Raw genomic sequence first — 16,358 nt, 5'->3', positions numbered from 1 at the left:
GCTCCTCTTGCACACAACAAAGACTTCTATTTCTTTTTTTTTTTTTTTATCTTTTGGGCGACACGATAAAAAATAACCCTGTATTTATGCAAATTGCAAAGTAGCGTGTGATAATGAAAACAAAACAGTGCTGGCCCGCAGCCAAGGCATGGCACTGACGGGGGCTCCCGACCATTCGGCTCTTGATTCTTCGGGGGAAGCAGCTGTAGAGAAAGGGGAATACAGAACACCGGCGTCACCCGCGCACTCACACGCGCGCACCCTCGTTCGCACGCATTCCGGTACCGTCACCTCGGAGCCAGCCAGCCTTGGGATCCAAATCCAGTTCGGCTGCCTGCCGCCACCAGCACTTCAGCGTCGTCCCCCACAAGCCTCCCTGCCCCGTGCTCCTGATTCCCTTTCAGGAATTTACAAACATTTTCCACAGATCAATATCTGTATTGATTATTCATTGTGAGGGAGTCGTGTGTCTTTGGTGATCCGGCTCGCAGAGGTAGCAGCCAAAGCCTGCTGCAGGGGAAAGAAACAGCAGAAGGCGAGAGGGACCCAGCTCTTGCTGGGTCTGCGGCTGTCGGCAACACAGAAAGGAAGAGAAAAAGAGGAACGTGCTGGGAAACGAAGGAATGGATGAGGGTGGAGGAGAAAGAGGGAGCAACAGCAAGAAAAACCAAGCGCTGGCTGCACATCTGGTTGCAGGGCTCCTGGTGGCTTGGAGGAAAGCCCCATCTTGGGTCTGCTGTTCCGTGCATCCTGCCCTGGACTCCCTCTGCTCGGGGAGCCAGAAGTGACTCACAGTTTTGGTATCTCCTACGTAAGAGCTTTGGGGGGATTCCTTGGCTTGCTGACAGGAAAGGAAGAAAGCAGCAGCCGGGAGGTAAAACACGATTACTTCCAACCGCCTGGCGGAGGACATGCAGTCTCTTGGCTTGCCTGGAACAGCTCGCAGCTCTCTGATGGCACGCGGAGGGAGAGTAATTAAAAAGGCCAGCATCACTTACTAAGTGAGTAAATACAAAGCCGTTCCAAACGTGCTCTCCGGCTAATGAGAAGCTGTAATTTCTTAGACTTCAAGGCAAAACAAGACAGTGATGGGGCTCAGTGGACTGTGTGTTTGTGTGGAGATGGGGTGGGGGTGGGGGCGGGGGTGGAGATAAATCGACTAATTGTTGGCCATGTTTAAAAAAGGGATTACTGGAAAAGACAGTGAAATGATGACAGGAAAACATCTTGGACCAGAGCCAAAAAAAAAAAAAAAAAATCCGGTCAAATCAAGTCTGCAGCTCAGAGAAAACACCCATCACTCCTGTTGGAGGCTCCCACAGGAACTGCCCAGTGTTCCTCAGCCGACAATGGAATATTATGTGGGCACCAGGGAACAGAGCCAGGGATCACAAGAACATCCAGAGGAAAGAGCCATGGCATGCCAGGTGACACAGTTATGTCATACTTTGAGAAAACAAAACAAAACAAAATAATAAAGACCAACCTGTCCTTTTCTTTTAGTGGGAGCCCCTGCTTGCTCAAAATAGCTTCTGTCTATTGAAAGCAACCTCCAAGTGTGCCTTCTGGTAACAGGAGCTGCTGATTCTCTGTTTGTCACCAGGAAGCTGCTGCAATATTACAGAAAGATGCTGGGAAAAGGAGGTTGAGGAAATTCAGTTTTCCCTTGACCGGGCTTCTGGCAAAACATGCCAGGTGATTGTCTTTGACATCTGGACCATCATGTGGGAGTTAGTTTGGGATTCGTCTTCTGTTGTCACCCAGCTGTGACTTGGTGAGTCCAAAGCCAACCATGATGAATTAAGACTCTTAACACAGGGTTCCAAACACACACGACAAAGTGGGGACCCCAAAGAATAAAATGAGCTGGATCTTCCTTCTTTCTGGGCGTTCAGTTAACTGAGCTGTCTTGTTCCCCTACAGATGAGTGGAGTTGGGTTTTTTTGTTTTCTTGTTTTTTGTTAGGATTTCCAGGACTGGAAGGTCAACAGAAAGACATGCTCCTTCTCACAGGGGATTTACTCTTCATGTTGCTTCCTTATTTCAGACACCCCAGTACATTGCAAGTTTCCTGAGCAGGAGAAATATATCCTGCAGAAGTGTGCCTTGGAGACTCAAAGGAGGAGGAATTAAGCCAGTTGTGGATGGCTCGGGCATCTTAAACTGCATTTCTTCAGCATTCATAGAGACCTGTGTCTATAGGGTCTGTGTGTGTGTGTGTGTGTGTGTGTGTGTGTGTGTGTGTGTGTGCACGTGCACGCGTGTGTTTGCTTGCATGTATATGGCTCTGTGTCTGTGTGTCTCTCGCAGAGGGAGGAAGAGAGTGAAGTCGGAGCAGACGGAATGTTTGGGCATTTATGTAATTCATGCATTGAATGTTCAATGCTGCAAGGCAGACAGCCATCCATCCCTGGACTCTGCCACTCTGGAGGGCCTGTACAGACCTGATCTGAATGTTAAATGCAGAAGATGAAATTAGCATACTAACCAAGGATGTCAACCCCTCCTTGCAATCAGTAAATGGCCGTCTCCTCTCTTTAAAGCCGGCATCGCTACGCGCGAGCCACTTAACCATGTCCTCTGGCAGGTCCTTTTTTGTGTTTGTTTTTTTGTTTTTGTTTTTTGATGAAAGACTGGAAATTCATTAATGAGGAGGGAAGGAATGGCTTCAAGGGGCTGTAATGAAAACAAACGATCCTCTTTAAATCTCATGTCGGCCAAAGCTGGGGGTGGGGGTGGGTTGCTTTCTGTTCTGGCGCTGGAGAATAGGAAATTCCACAGCCAACAGACCCCTTGATGAGAGCGCAAGAATGCATTGCCTGGGAATTTCTTCTATGTGGCAAAGAACAGCCATGGCCAGTATGTCTGTGTTAATAAAACTTAGAATGAGCTTTATCTTCCGAACTGTAAAGTGTGGTCTACCAGATGTCTTTCCATGCCGTCACAGGTTATCAAAGTTTCTTGACCTTGTGAGGCTAGGGAGAGCCTTCTGGAATCTTTTGGCCAGTTGCCTCAGCTTTTGAAGTAATACAGATTTTTCTTTTGGGCTATGCTTTGGCCTTTCCCAAAGGAAGTAGTTGCTTTTATTTTAATCTCTATCATACAAAGAAGTACACAAAGGAAGAAATTTAACTTCCACTCCTGTAGAGCCCCATACTAAGGCAGACAGAATGCTGCCTAAGAGCTAAGAATCAGGCTCCACCCCAGGTATTTGGGCTTCCTTTTTCTTTATCTTAGCCACTGTATCATTAGAAACAAACTTCTCCCCTTCCATTGTGTTGTACTGGTTTGACTTTAAGCCAGGGGTCACACACTCTGAACTCTCCAGGGATCTGTGGGTACCAGCCTGAGGAGGCAATAGGGAGGAGTGGGGCTTGGGATGAACTTCAGACACAGCCACTCACTTTTATTTACGGGAATAAAGGCCCTGCCTTGTGCCGCCTGACCTTTCAATGTTCCAAGAGGTAATAGAAATTGGTATGTTTAAATATAAAAAATATCAATTTTGAAATATTGGCTCAAAGTGTTATTTTAAAAAAATTCTACAGGTCAAATAAAGCATATTTGTGGGGACAGCCTTGGCCTATAGCATGACAGTTTGCAGTCTTCATTTTAGTCTAAAATAACTACCACAGGTGTTTTTGTTAATTTTGTAATTTTTTAAACACTCAGTCTTTCTGTGAAATATTTTAATTAAAAAATATAGATATTAGCAACTGCATGGCAAATATCATGGGAGTGTGTGTTTTGTTGGACCAAGAGGGAAGTGCTAATTCAAAACAATCAGGCGGGGAAGGAAATAGATATCTGCATGGCCTGCTGGTCTGCTGGTCACTGGCATCTTAGCAGGCAGTGTCTAATGTTAGCTTTATCTAAGGTAGTGATTGAGCCACAAAGATTTTTCACAAAGGTTATAACTGGGAGGATTAACTATCTAGAAAGGAATACGTTTGAATATTTTTCATGTGTATCTCCATCAATTTTTAAGACAATTAGTGATTAGTAGTAATTTAACATCAAAAAAATTTAAAAACATTTTTCTTCTTATTTATCAACAGAACTCTTCATCGCAACTGAGTAGGAAAAAAAGATAGAAATCCCCAGGAAAGAGAGATCCTGCCTTTAGTTTGGAAGAAAGCTTTTCCACGGCACCTGAAATAACTTCAACAGGAAAAAGCACCTCAGCAAATGGTGAAGGGCAGCAAGAGAGCCCATCTCCTCACACAACCGTACAGGGCTTTCCAATTTCCAGGGTGCTCTTCACACATATTATCCTGTCTAATTCGCACTACAACCAGGCAAGATAGTTAGTATTTAGCTGATTTCATAGATGAGGATCCTAGGCTCAGAGAGGTGATGAAATTGCCTGAGGTTGAAAGCTACTAAGAGGCATTCACGGGTCCTCTGAGTCTTCATCTGATGCCATTTTATTATCTGTCATAGGTCTCATAAAAAAAAAATCCTCTTCAGAACCCCTGACCCAATGCTTCCCGTATTCTTGATCCCCTATCATTCCCCCACCTCACTCCCTCACTATGAGATTTGCATCTTGTAGTCTGTGTAATTTGTAGTCATGTGCAATTTGAAAATGCTCCCTGTACCCCGACAGCAATTAAGAACCACTGCTAAGTTCCAACTGGCAGTGGCAGGAACCCTCCTTAACTTTCCACTCTCTGCTATTTGCTCCTATCTCTTTCCTTCCCCTGAAAATCTAGTTTAGCCAAAGGCTCGTCTACATGTGCCACGTCTTTACTGCTTCACCCCCTTTTGCATCTCTACACAGAGCACTCTGTTTTCATTTCTACTTCCCCATTTAACTGCTCAGGTCATTAATGCCCAATTAAACTGTGCTTTCCTTCCTGGCATGGTTGGATTCCACTGACCACTCCCTCCTCCATGGCACTCTTATCCTCTGTCACTTCTGACACTATTCTATGCTAGATTTTCTCCTTCATTGATGGTGGTGTCACCTCAGACATCCTTCTTTTTAGTCCCTTAAATACTAGTGCTCCCAAAGAGGGTTTCTGTGGCTCTCTTCTAGTCTCAACTGTACATACTTAGCTTTGTGCAAGTGTAAGCCCCTGGCTTCAGTAGTCATATGAATCAGTCATCAAATTATAACCTCCAGCCCAAACCACTTTCCTGAACTCAGCCCCAGATATCTGGCTGTATGCTGACCTCTCCTTGGGTTGGTCCATGGCATCCCCGACTCAGTACACCCTGAACTGAATTCATCATCATTCCCAAATCTGTTCCTCCTCTGCATCCCTTTTCTCTCTCCCCCGGCCCCACCCCATTGTCAACTGCTCTTCAAGTTCTTTCAATTCTACTCTCCTAACTGCTTTCTAACCTCTCTCTTTCACTACATTCCTACTGCTCCTCTCTTGGCTTATTTCCCCAGTGGCTTTTCTAACACAGTGCATTCTCTGTACTACTTCTAATTAATCTAGAGAAAGTGCAAATGGGATTATTTTGCTGACTTCAGTGAAATCCTTCAGTGGATTCCACTTTCCTAATTTGGCCTTCAAGGCTCCTCATGATCTGGGTCTTTCCTCTCCCAAGCCTTCTCTCTTGAACCTCTTCCATCTCCTGCTCTATGCTCTAGGTCATTCAATACCTACCCATAGCTCTTTCATGCCTCTAGGGTTTCACATGGTGTTCCCGCCTCCTGGAATGTTCAACTCTACTTTTTTCATCTGGCCAATTCCTTCTTCACCTTCAAGACTCTGTTCCAGGAAGAAGCATTATCCACCCTCCCAAGTCTCTCACTTTGTGTCATGTGCTGCCACAAGCCCCCTACCCTGCCTCCCTCTCTCATGGCATTTACCCCAGTTTTACAACAGTGAGTTTCTCCTATTTGACTGTGAGACACTTAAAACCTGTATTCCCAGCACCCAGAACAGGTCCTGGTGTACACTGTGTGCTTAATAAATTAATATTACTATTTTTATTCTCAGTATCATAAATAATATTTTTTTAGCTGTACGATTACAGGTCCCCCAAATAATCAAACTGAGGGAAATACAGCAACCACTTCCCATAGTGAAAAAAGGATTTCCTATGGTGTAATTCTCACTTACATCAGTTTTTTGACTTTTGTCAGGTAAGAAATGAACACTGGGGTGGTCTTTAGGTGTTTGTGGATGTGGTAGAAACTTTGGAGTTAATTAGAAGCTCTGGCCAAAGCTGAACTTCCTTTGCAGAGTTCCTGGGAGGAAACACTAAATTAACAGTTCAAGGTTACTATTAGAAAAATAGCCTGTTTCCTTTAGGCTATACCTCCGAGAGCTTGTTCTCTTCCCTGCCATTTCTAAGATGTTTCCACTTTCCTTTTGACCTGGCTGCACCTGCCACCTTAACCCTGGTCTTTGCAACAAAGGTAATCTTACCTAACCCTAACCCAGAGGTCAGAGACTGCTAAACGCGTCTTTTGCATATCTTCCAGCAGCAGCACATTCTGGAGCACTCAATTAATACCGGTTGAGTTGAATGGTGAGAAAAGATGTGCACCACAGAAGGAGGAATGAGGATGGTTTTGTAAGCCCCCATCTCCCATGAAGCAGAAAATGGCATGAAATCACTAGTACCATAGCCTCCGGGCAGTCCCCAGAAATATCTCAAGACATCGCCAGGAATTCCTAAATTTGCAAAGACAGTTGGTTCTTATTATTCTTGGTACTTATGTTCTATAAAGTCACCAAAGAATTTGAATTAGCAAAAACTGAACCATTGCTCCTAGGGGAAATACGGGGTTAGGTTCCTTTGAGCTTCTGGTCACAGTATTTTTGTCAACTGGTCAATACATAACCTTGTTTTATGTGTGTTATTGTTTAAAGACACCTTATTTAATATGTATTGTTAAATCATTAGCATTGAACTCATGTTCAATAGCACTGAAACTCATGCCTGATTGAAGCTGATCTAGTACATGCGTTTTCTCTCTAAGGCACATCACAGCCTTTTTGAGCTTAAGAACACAAGTCAGCACTTCGGTACTCTGCTTGGAAGCCATTTTAAACAGTGAACCAAAAGCACAATAAGTGAAAAACAGGACACTGAATAGACAGTGAAAAGAACACTAGTTTACAGCAGAGTTGAAACAAGGTGGAGTGTTACCTCATTCAGCCTTAGCTGGGATGTGCATATTAGATGACTCAAAATTTTGCCTCTCTGTACATGTCCACCAATTACTATGAAAGTGCTGCAAGTATTGATTTAGGATTTACAAATAAATTTAAGTGAGTAGGTGAATTTGCAAATACAGAATCTGTGAATAATGCAATTGACTGTACTACTAATATATATTGATGAAACAGAAGAGTTTTGCTTATTTGCAAATAGAGATTAGGATGACCTTGTTCACAGCACAGTTCTGACTTTGGAGTCCATTCTTTAATTTGTGCAAAACTTCTTTCTGGCAAAGGGTCACCTCACCTTCACTTTCTTGGAACCCTTCATATAAGTAATTGCCACTTGCTAGAAGTTGTCTGATTGTTGCAGTTGGGGTGGTGCATTTTTCTCAAAGGAACAAAATTGGTTTGCTGTGATGAGATGCAAAGCCTGGGAGAGCATTTAAACTCTGTCACCAGCTAGGAGAAGTCTCCCACTGCCACCTCCCGATGTTTATTATGGCCTCAGCAAAATTAACATTGACTCATGTTAGGCATCTCTGTCCATATGAAGAGGATTTTACATGACTGTCTCTCTTTTTTTAAATTTTTATTATTTTATTTTTATTTATTTATTTTTGGCTGCACTGGGTCTTTGTTGCTGTGCGTGGGCTTTTCTCTAGTTGCCGCGAGTGGGGGCTACTCTTCGCTGCGGAGCGCGGGCTCTAGGCGTATGGGCTTCAGTGGCTGTGGCACAAGGGCTCAGTAGTTGTGGCTCGCGGGCTCTGGAGCACAGGCTCAATAGTTGTGGCACATGGGCTTAGTTGCTCTGTGGCATGTAGGATCTTCCTGGACCAGGGCTCGAAACCGTGTCCCCTGCATTGGCAGGCAGATTCTTAATCACTGCACCACCAGGGAAGTCCTTACATGACTGTCTTATAAAGCTATTCTTTTGAGCTAAATCTTGGCCTCTCTGGGTCATATCTTCACTTACATTTCATACTGCAAGCAACTGCTTAGAAATTTGTTTTTGCTGTTTTCTTATTGATCCCCATCTTGGTGCAAAGAATGGATGCAGAACTCTATGCTAAAACTATGCTACTCTTTCACACAAGCCAAAGACACAGACATGCATTTGAGAAGCCAGGAAAGGGGATAAATTAAGAATTCAGAGTATAAAGAAAAGAGAAGCATGGCAAAATTTCAGATAATGGGAGTGGTAAGAGAAGGGTCTGGAACTTCTTACTATGTCTTACAAGGAGTAAGTGTGGAGTCGGTTCCACAGCAGGATTGGAATCTCTGTTATTTATTATTATGATCCTAACAAGATTGGGTAATGGTGCTGAGAACTGTTCCCTCTTCTGTGAAGTAAAGAGCATGATACCAACCTTCAGAAGTGTCTGTGAGGATTAAATGAGGTCATGTATGTAAAGTGCTGAACTCAAAGTCCAGCAGAAAACACTATGAAAATAGAAGGTGGTAATTGTTGCTTTTGTTACAGTTTTCTAGCTTCCTAACTAACCATCTGCTCTGACCTCTGGGTAATGCATATTCATGGTGTCATAGAAGACTGGAGTTGAAAAACCTTTCTAGGTCAACCACCTCATTGTGTAGAGGAGAAAATCGGCTGAGTACGATTCAACCAGTAGAGCATCACATAGCTAGTTGGGACAGAATCAAAAGGAGAACCCAGCTCTCTGGAGCTCAGTTCACAACTATGCAGTCAAGTCCTGCGTGCCCAGATCTCCCTTCTAGAACTTCTTTCCACAACTATCAACTGTCTACCACACCCACCTTTCTCACCCCAATAGCCCAGAAACCATTGCTCTGTGGATTACTATCTTCTTTGGCAGAAAGTCTCAGTGCTTGCTGTGCATTAGCCAAGTAGAGTATTTTAGAGCAGGAACTATTGAGCAGGATTTCTTCATTTTTTTTTTTTACCACAAATATAAATAGTTATCAAGGAATAACATTCACTGCATATCAGTGTAAGACGGAGCAAAAAGGATCATAGACGCTACAGAGGAATGCTCTTTTTAAAAAGGATCAAGTATTTCTGCAGATCTACGCAGTAATTTGCAAGATGCTCTCTCGGAAAAGTCCACAGGGAAACGCTGCTGGATGTATAACCCCCAAAGCGTATAACTGATCATGCAATGATGGGACAAGAGAACTGTGCTGGACAAACTGTATGGGGCTGGTTAATTTCCACCAAGCCTGTCTTACTGAGTGGTGGCTCAAAGTGGGCTGTTCCAGGAGCCAGCAACCTTTCCATTGGTGTGGGGTGGGAGGTGAGACAGGGCAGTCCAGGGGAAGCCCTTGCAGGAACTGGCTGGCACCATGAAACGATGGGGATTTTGTGGCATTCAAGAGGGAAGTTGTATGCAGCAGGACAGCAGCATTAGCAAGACAAGGCATGATGTATGCATGAGTTTAAAGGTGAAGCTGCGGTCAGAGTGTGGAGTGTGTGGTCAAACGAGAGAGGGGTCTACTACTGTTGAGTTCAGCTAAGGGAGCTGGTGCCCCAAATAGCTACAGAAGCACCAAGCTGGAGTCAGCATCAGAGCACAGGCTGGGCCCACCTCTGCTCAGCTGAGTTGCGCTACCCAAGCAGGTAGCAAGATTTAGAAGTGGTGAGGCAGGCCTGGTGAGAATTGGTGGATCCTCACCTATTTCATCACCTAAGAGATAAATCTTTGCTACAAATTGCTGAGATTTATCCTTGAGCCAATAATAACATTCCTTAGTGGGTAGGGAAGGTCTGTGGGGCAGATCCTCCTATTTTTCCATGGCTGTGTCCCACTCAGTCTTATTCCTCACTCATTTGTGTTCCCATTCTACTCATATCCAATTGAACTGATGAGCCACAAAAGCTGATATAAGATGTAACTTCATCAGAATATCTTCCTTGCAAAAGATCTGGAACTGTATTTAATCTGCCAAGGTAATAGGTTTAAGTGAAACACAGCTGACATATCCGGTCCACAAAGCTATTATATTTGCATTTTATATTGAACATGCCTGTAATATTCTCTTTGGTAGATGGAATTGACATTTCCATATGATGGTAAATGCTACATGGTGAATAGCTTTCATCAGGGTTCTGCTTCAGCAATTCCATCATTCTATAGGCATAGAAAAAGATCACAATGGATACACAGAAGCATCTAACACAATGTGCTTTTCGGGTACAGTCTGTTCAGTGGTTTAATCTGGATTTATGCAACATCTCACTCATCCAGAATCCAACTGTTAGCAACTACCTTACTTATCTGGAACTAGTTAAAAAGAAAAGCCCTCTAGGAGCCAGAAAAGTTGCCGCTGAAGTGGCATGCACGGAAGCGCAGGATGTTAGAGTCCCTTAAGCACTCAGTCTCAGCTGGATGTGAAGCCCCCTCCCTTCAAGTACCAGGTTTGAATGCTACGCTCATGGCCAGGAGCTCTTAGAAGTAACTGCACCATGCAAGGCTGCCCTCCCTTGAAAGAAAGGGTGATGAGGAAGGGTATGGGCTCTTAGATCTTTTTCTGTGTGGGTCACTCATGAAGGCTACCTTGGATGTGTTGGTCCCTGTGGGGAATGGGAAGTGGTACCATTGGTCCAATAAAAGTTGGTGCTTCTGGATCTGCAATACTTCTTGGTTTCTGGGAACTCCCCATTATTAAGTTGCCTCTTCTTTAGAGGGTACATGAGAATATCTGAACTGATAAGTGAAGGACCCCAAAGAATACCGGGAAACATTGTCTGTCCATGAACAGAGCTTACAATTTTTTTTTTTTTTTTTTTTTTTTTGTGCGGCACGCGGGCCTCTCACTGTTGTGGCCTCTCTCGTTGTGGAGCACAGGCTCCAGACGCGCAGGCTCAGCGGCCATGGCTCACGGGCCCAGCCGCTCCGTGGCACGTGGGATCTTCCCGGACCGGGGCATGAACCCGTGTCCCCTGCATCGGCAGGCGGACTCTCAACCACTGCGCCACCAGGGAAGCCCTAGAGCTCTACAATTTAAGAGCAGTATCCCACAGGGATTCCCACACTTCTGGGATGGAGAGCTGTGGAAAGCTGTGCTGGGAATATTTTTGAGTGGTAGATGAAGGAATCTTCTAGAAAAGTATTCATCCCAAGGAGAGGGTCAGGCACATAAAGTTTGACTCAAGAATGACACGGTCATCAAAGGGGTGGGTAGATGACCCTATGATCTGGGACATGGGATACCTCCAACTGTGAAGATGAGCCTTCTCTCCTCCTTCTTGCAGGCCAAAGCCCGGGACACAGGGCTAAGTTCTGGTGACAAGTGAAAGGTTCAAGAATGACTTTCACACGACGCCTTTTTGAGTGATGGGACACGGTAGCTAGGAGCATTTGGGATCAAGGTGATTAAGTGTGGAATAAAAGTGAAGGAAAGGGATTCTCCGTTGGCAGTGTGGTTGTTTCCAGGTGATGGCAACGGCAAAGGGTAGAAATGGGAAGGTAGACCTGGGAAATTTCAACCTGAAGTAGGTCCGAGTGCTCATGGTCTTATCAGCTCCAGTTTCAGGAGGTTCCCCTAGTGACTGGCACAGTGATGTGGGACATCGCCAGCTTGGGCAGCAGGGAGAAACTGGCAGACAGCAATGCCACCAGCTTTGGGAATGACAGGAAATAGTACTTTTGCAGGGACAGCAGCCATGTGCCCTCATGACAGCCTGGACAGTGGCAGGACGAGGCACACCCATAAGGAGACATACGTGGCAGAGGACTCAGAGACCAGTGGAGGTTCAGAGGACTTATGTGAGCACATGTGGCATCCCCCTCCCTGGTTACTTCCCACCTGGGGGAAATTGTGAGTGAGTATGGAGGTCCTACAATTGTAGGTAGAGGTCAAAGCCACCCACATCAACATGACCCTTGGTCCACACTGGTGTGACCTGGAGTAACTGGTTAGCTCAGGGATCTATCCCTGGAAACCTTGGGAAGAAAGGATGGGTGTCAGGAGCACGACACTGTGGGTAGTCAAACGCTACTTGTGTGGACATGATAACCGATATAGAAGCTTCTGTCTCCACTTCCCCCGGAGCCAACAGCACTTGCCGCTTTGTTCCCTAATTGTTGATTTACTCATCTGTCTCCTGCGAGCTGTAAGCTCCTTGAGGGAAGGGAGTATATTTAATTCACCTTTAGATTCCTATTCTCAGCACTGTGTCAGGTAAGCAGCACGCACTTCACCAATGTTTGTTGGATGAATAGATAAATATGTGAATAGATCAAGAGATGTCACAAATGAAATGACCGTCTGAGATGAGGTTATGTCAATAAGCAAGGATGTGTTCAAGGCCATTGCAGAGAAAGAGGTGGAAGACCCCATTCAGAACTCTCCCGGGGCAGAGGCAAGTTCGGGGGAATAGGTACAGTCCAAAGCTGGCCCCTACATGGGCTCTTTCAGAACCTTCTGGATTACACCCTCCTGATTGTAGCCTTTAGTGATGATCTCAGTGTTCTAAAACAGGTCCCCAGAGCTCTGCAATGAGCAGGCAGGTGGTAGTCTCATACCCCAACTACTCTGAGGTCTTGAAAATTGAAAAAGTGAAAGGGTAAGAAGAGCAAGGTCCTGCAAGGTGAGAACTTAGGACAGATGAACTTGTCCTGCTTCTTTAGATCCGTGGACTTCAAGAGGGTTGGATCCTTGGGGTTGGAACATGATTGGAGATACTTCAGGCAGCTGAAGGCTGGCAGACACTGTGACTGTGGCACGGGGGTCACTCTCCTGTCTCCTCCAAGAGTATAGTGAGAAGGCCCACGTCCCTGTGAGCAGTCCTATGCTTCCCAGCCAAGGTTCTTGGTGATGGTCCTGGTAAGCAGGGCACCTTGGCCAGGGGGCCTTCCCAGGCTGACAGGTTGTCATTTGTCTCTTGATTCCAAGCCCCAGAGTTGTGACATTCAAAGAGAGAGCTGGTCCACAGTGGTCCATGGAGTGCCCAGAAGTAAAGCGCCCTGAATATGAGGCCCTGCTGGCAGCATCCAGTCCTCATTGGGGCCTGGCTCCCTCCTCGTGGCCAGGGTCTTGGAGGAAAGGGCATGGCCAGTGGTGGGCTCCTAAGTCAGAGGTGAATCTGTGTTCCCTAGCAGCATCTCCCCATCGAGGTTGGAGCTGTGAGCACAGGGCCGAGGACAAGAAGTCTGGAGGTAAATGCCTTGGAAATAGAGTCAGGGATGACTGGGTCCATATGGAACCAGCTGGGCCATTGCCACCCACTGAGCCCTGAGGTACATGGGGGTGGGCAGTGAGCAAGCTTTAGGAAGCAGCTTGATTACGACTTTTATGGAAGGGGGGGGGGTCTTTCCCATCTGAGCAGATCTCTTAATTAATCCACACTTACTGTTTTTTTAAAAAAATATTTTATTGAAGTATAGTTGATTTACAATGTTGTACTAATTATACATACTGTTAATACTACCTTATTTATGTAAGAGAGTGAGGGCAAGACCAAGTGAGCAAGAAAGACAGAGAGAGAGAGACAGAGACAGAGAGAATGAATGAGCACGTGGGCCATAACAACATCTTTCCTTTTAAATGCTTGTATTTAAAGCAACTCTATATATTATTCAGGCATGACATCCTTAAAATAAACAACAATTTGAGGTAAACTTTCCCTCTCTAGCAACTAACTTCAGTTCCTAGATAATTAATTTTTACACAAACTAGTAATTCTAAAATGGCTCCTTTGTTCTTGACTGGTTGAGAAACTGAGTGTTATAAATGTTTTGAAGATACAATATTTAGCGTTTTCAGAGTGGAAGATATATCCCTTTATGCTAAATTGATGTACATGCATATTTGTTTCAAGTATTCTAGGCACAAACTGTGTGCGTGTGCGTGTTATGTGTGTATATTTAATATACGTGTGTGTATGTGTGTTTTTGTGTGTGTGCGTACTATGTATATAATGTGTCTCTGTGTACATTTGTATGCGTGGAGTGTGTGTGTGTGTTTTTCATGGGTTGAGGGAGGCTATAATATGTATCAGTATTCTGTGCTGAGCATGCACTAGAATGAAGTATCAGCTTTTCTAGAAAAAGATGTTGCATTCCATCCTTATGTTGAAATGATGTTTTTTTTTTAAATTGAAAAAACACGTTTCTATTCCAAAAGACTGAGTAGGATGATACTTTAAAAATAATTCACCATTTAAATTTAAGACCCTGAAAAAAGTTGCATCCGTGGTCCAAATCTATTCTCTGGCCCAGAGCCCAAAGCATTTTCATTAGATTGAGAGTTGCATACAATTTCATTCACTTTAAGCTTTTGCTGCTCAGAATTCTGTTCTTCAGAGACAAGCTAACAAGTGTCGATGGCCATGTTGGCCTCAATAATAGGTCTCCTTTCTTTGAATGATCTATTTCAGTTGCATTATTACTGTTTAAAGATGGCCTTGTGCTTACAGACACATTTTCAGTGAACGTATGAAGAATGCTGATATTTCTTCTATGTGGTTTTGCCTCTACAGTCAGTAGCTTGTTTGGAGAAAAAGTCCTTAACTTATTTCTTTCAAGCCATTTGCAAAAGAGAGGCTACCTAAAGAATTCTCTTCTGTACCTGCTCCTCCTATTACTAAAGAAGATATTCAACGATACTAAGCTTTCCTTATGTTTTAAAAATTAATGAAAAAAATTTTGTGGCCTTTTCAATTAATAGTCCTGACATATTGGTAAGAAAAAGACAGACAGATAATCCACAGAAAAATGGGCAAAAGACTTGAAAAGGCACTTCACAAAAAAAGAAAGTGAAATGACCAATCAATGTTCAATTCACTGGAATTAAGGTAATGCAAATCAAAACCACAAGGAGAGAAAAGGTCCATAGCCACCAACTTCGCAAAAATTGAAGTCTGATAATAATAAGTGTTAGCGTGGGTGTAATAGAACCATGGAACACATACACTTCTGGTAGGAATGTCAGACACTACCTTGGAAAATGGTTTTGCATTAATTAGTAAAGCTGAAAAGATGCACATCCCTTGATCCAGCAAATCCCTTTCCATAACTTAAAGTAGTCGTTCTCAAAGTGTTGTCCCAGCCCTGGCTGGCAGTATCAGCATCACTTGGGAACCTGTTAGAAGTGTAAACTCTCAGATCCCACTCCACTTCCACTGAATCAGACACTCTGAGGGTGAGGCCCTGCCACCTGTGAACTCTCCGGGTGGTGGTGATGAGCTCTCAAGTACAAGAAGCACCACCTGAGAGAAATTCGTGACCATGTCTACAGGACACATAGAATGTTCAGAGCAGCAACCATGTAACCATCAACAAGGCTACTTTGCATTCTGTTTGGACAGTGAAATATTACAATGTAATGAAAATAAAATGAAGCCAGATGAAAATGAAAAAACACAAAACAAACAAACTAAAACACCCTGAAGAAAAGCAAAGAAACGATTGCCGTAAAATCCAGGAAAATGTCTACCTCTATTGGAGACGGAGGTTATGATCAAGAAGGAATTCACAGTGGGGACTGGGGTTTCTGAGGGGTGGGCAATATTCCATGCTTTGAACTGGGAGGTAATTTACATACTTGTTTGCTTTACGATTATACTTTAAACTGTATATATGTACTCTTCCAAATACATATTACATTTTACAACAAAAACAAATTATTGTGTCTACCAAAGTTTTTCATTGTTGCTATATCAAATCAAGTTTAATCAAATTATAGCCTGCCCAGCTTCATAACTCTGCTTTATTCTTCTTCCCACTATAGGAAGTTGTCTGACTTCAGACTATACTACAAAGCTACAGTAATCAAGACAATATGGTACTGGCACAAAAACAGAAACATAGATCAATGGAACAAGACAGAAAGCCCAGAGGTAAACCCATGCACCTATGGTCAACTAATCTATGACAAAGGAGGCAAGGATATACAATGGAGAAAAGACAGTCTCTTCAATAAGTGATGCTGGGAAAACTGGACAGCTACATGTAAAAGAATGAAATTAGAACACTCCCTAACACCATACACAAAAATAAACTCAGAATGGATTAGAGACCTAAATGTAAGACCGGATACTATAAAACTCTTAGAGGAAAACATAGGAAGAACACACTTTGACATACATCACAGCAAGATCTTTTTTGATCCACCTCCTAGAGTAATGGAAATAAAAACAAAACTAAACAAATGGAACCTAATGAAACTTCAAAGCTTTTGCACCTCAAAGGAAACCATAAACAAGACAAAAAGACAACCCTCAGAATGGGAGAAATTATTTGCAAATGAACC

The 16,358-nt window shown here is 43.8% G+C and overlaps 1 long non-coding RNA gene across 2 annotated transcripts; it reads left to right on the top strand.

Moving 5' to 3' along the window:
- Nucleotides 1-228: 228 nt before the first annotated feature.
- LOC132593938 (uncharacterized) lies at nt 229-16,305 on the top strand. Of its 2 annotated transcripts, none has more exons than XR_009560048.1 (3): nt 229-1,001; nt 1,186-1,774; nt 15,837-16,305. It is a non-coding gene; the product is annotated as an uncharacterized lncRNA (long non-coding RNA). The 2 variants fall into 2 exon arrangements; XR_009560047.1 differs by lacking the exon at nt 15,837-16,305 and adding an exon at nt 4,059-6,088.
- Nucleotides 16,306-16,358: the final 53 nt, after the last annotated feature.

This window comes from Globicephala melas, chromosome 19 (assembly GCF_963455315.2).
Source record: "Globicephala melas chromosome 19, mGloMel1.2, whole genome shotgun sequence".
Lineage (NCBI taxonomy): Eukaryota > Metazoa > Chordata > Mammalia > Artiodactyla > Delphinidae > Globicephala > Globicephala melas.
This window is presented reverse-complemented; position numbering and strand designations above follow the sequence as displayed.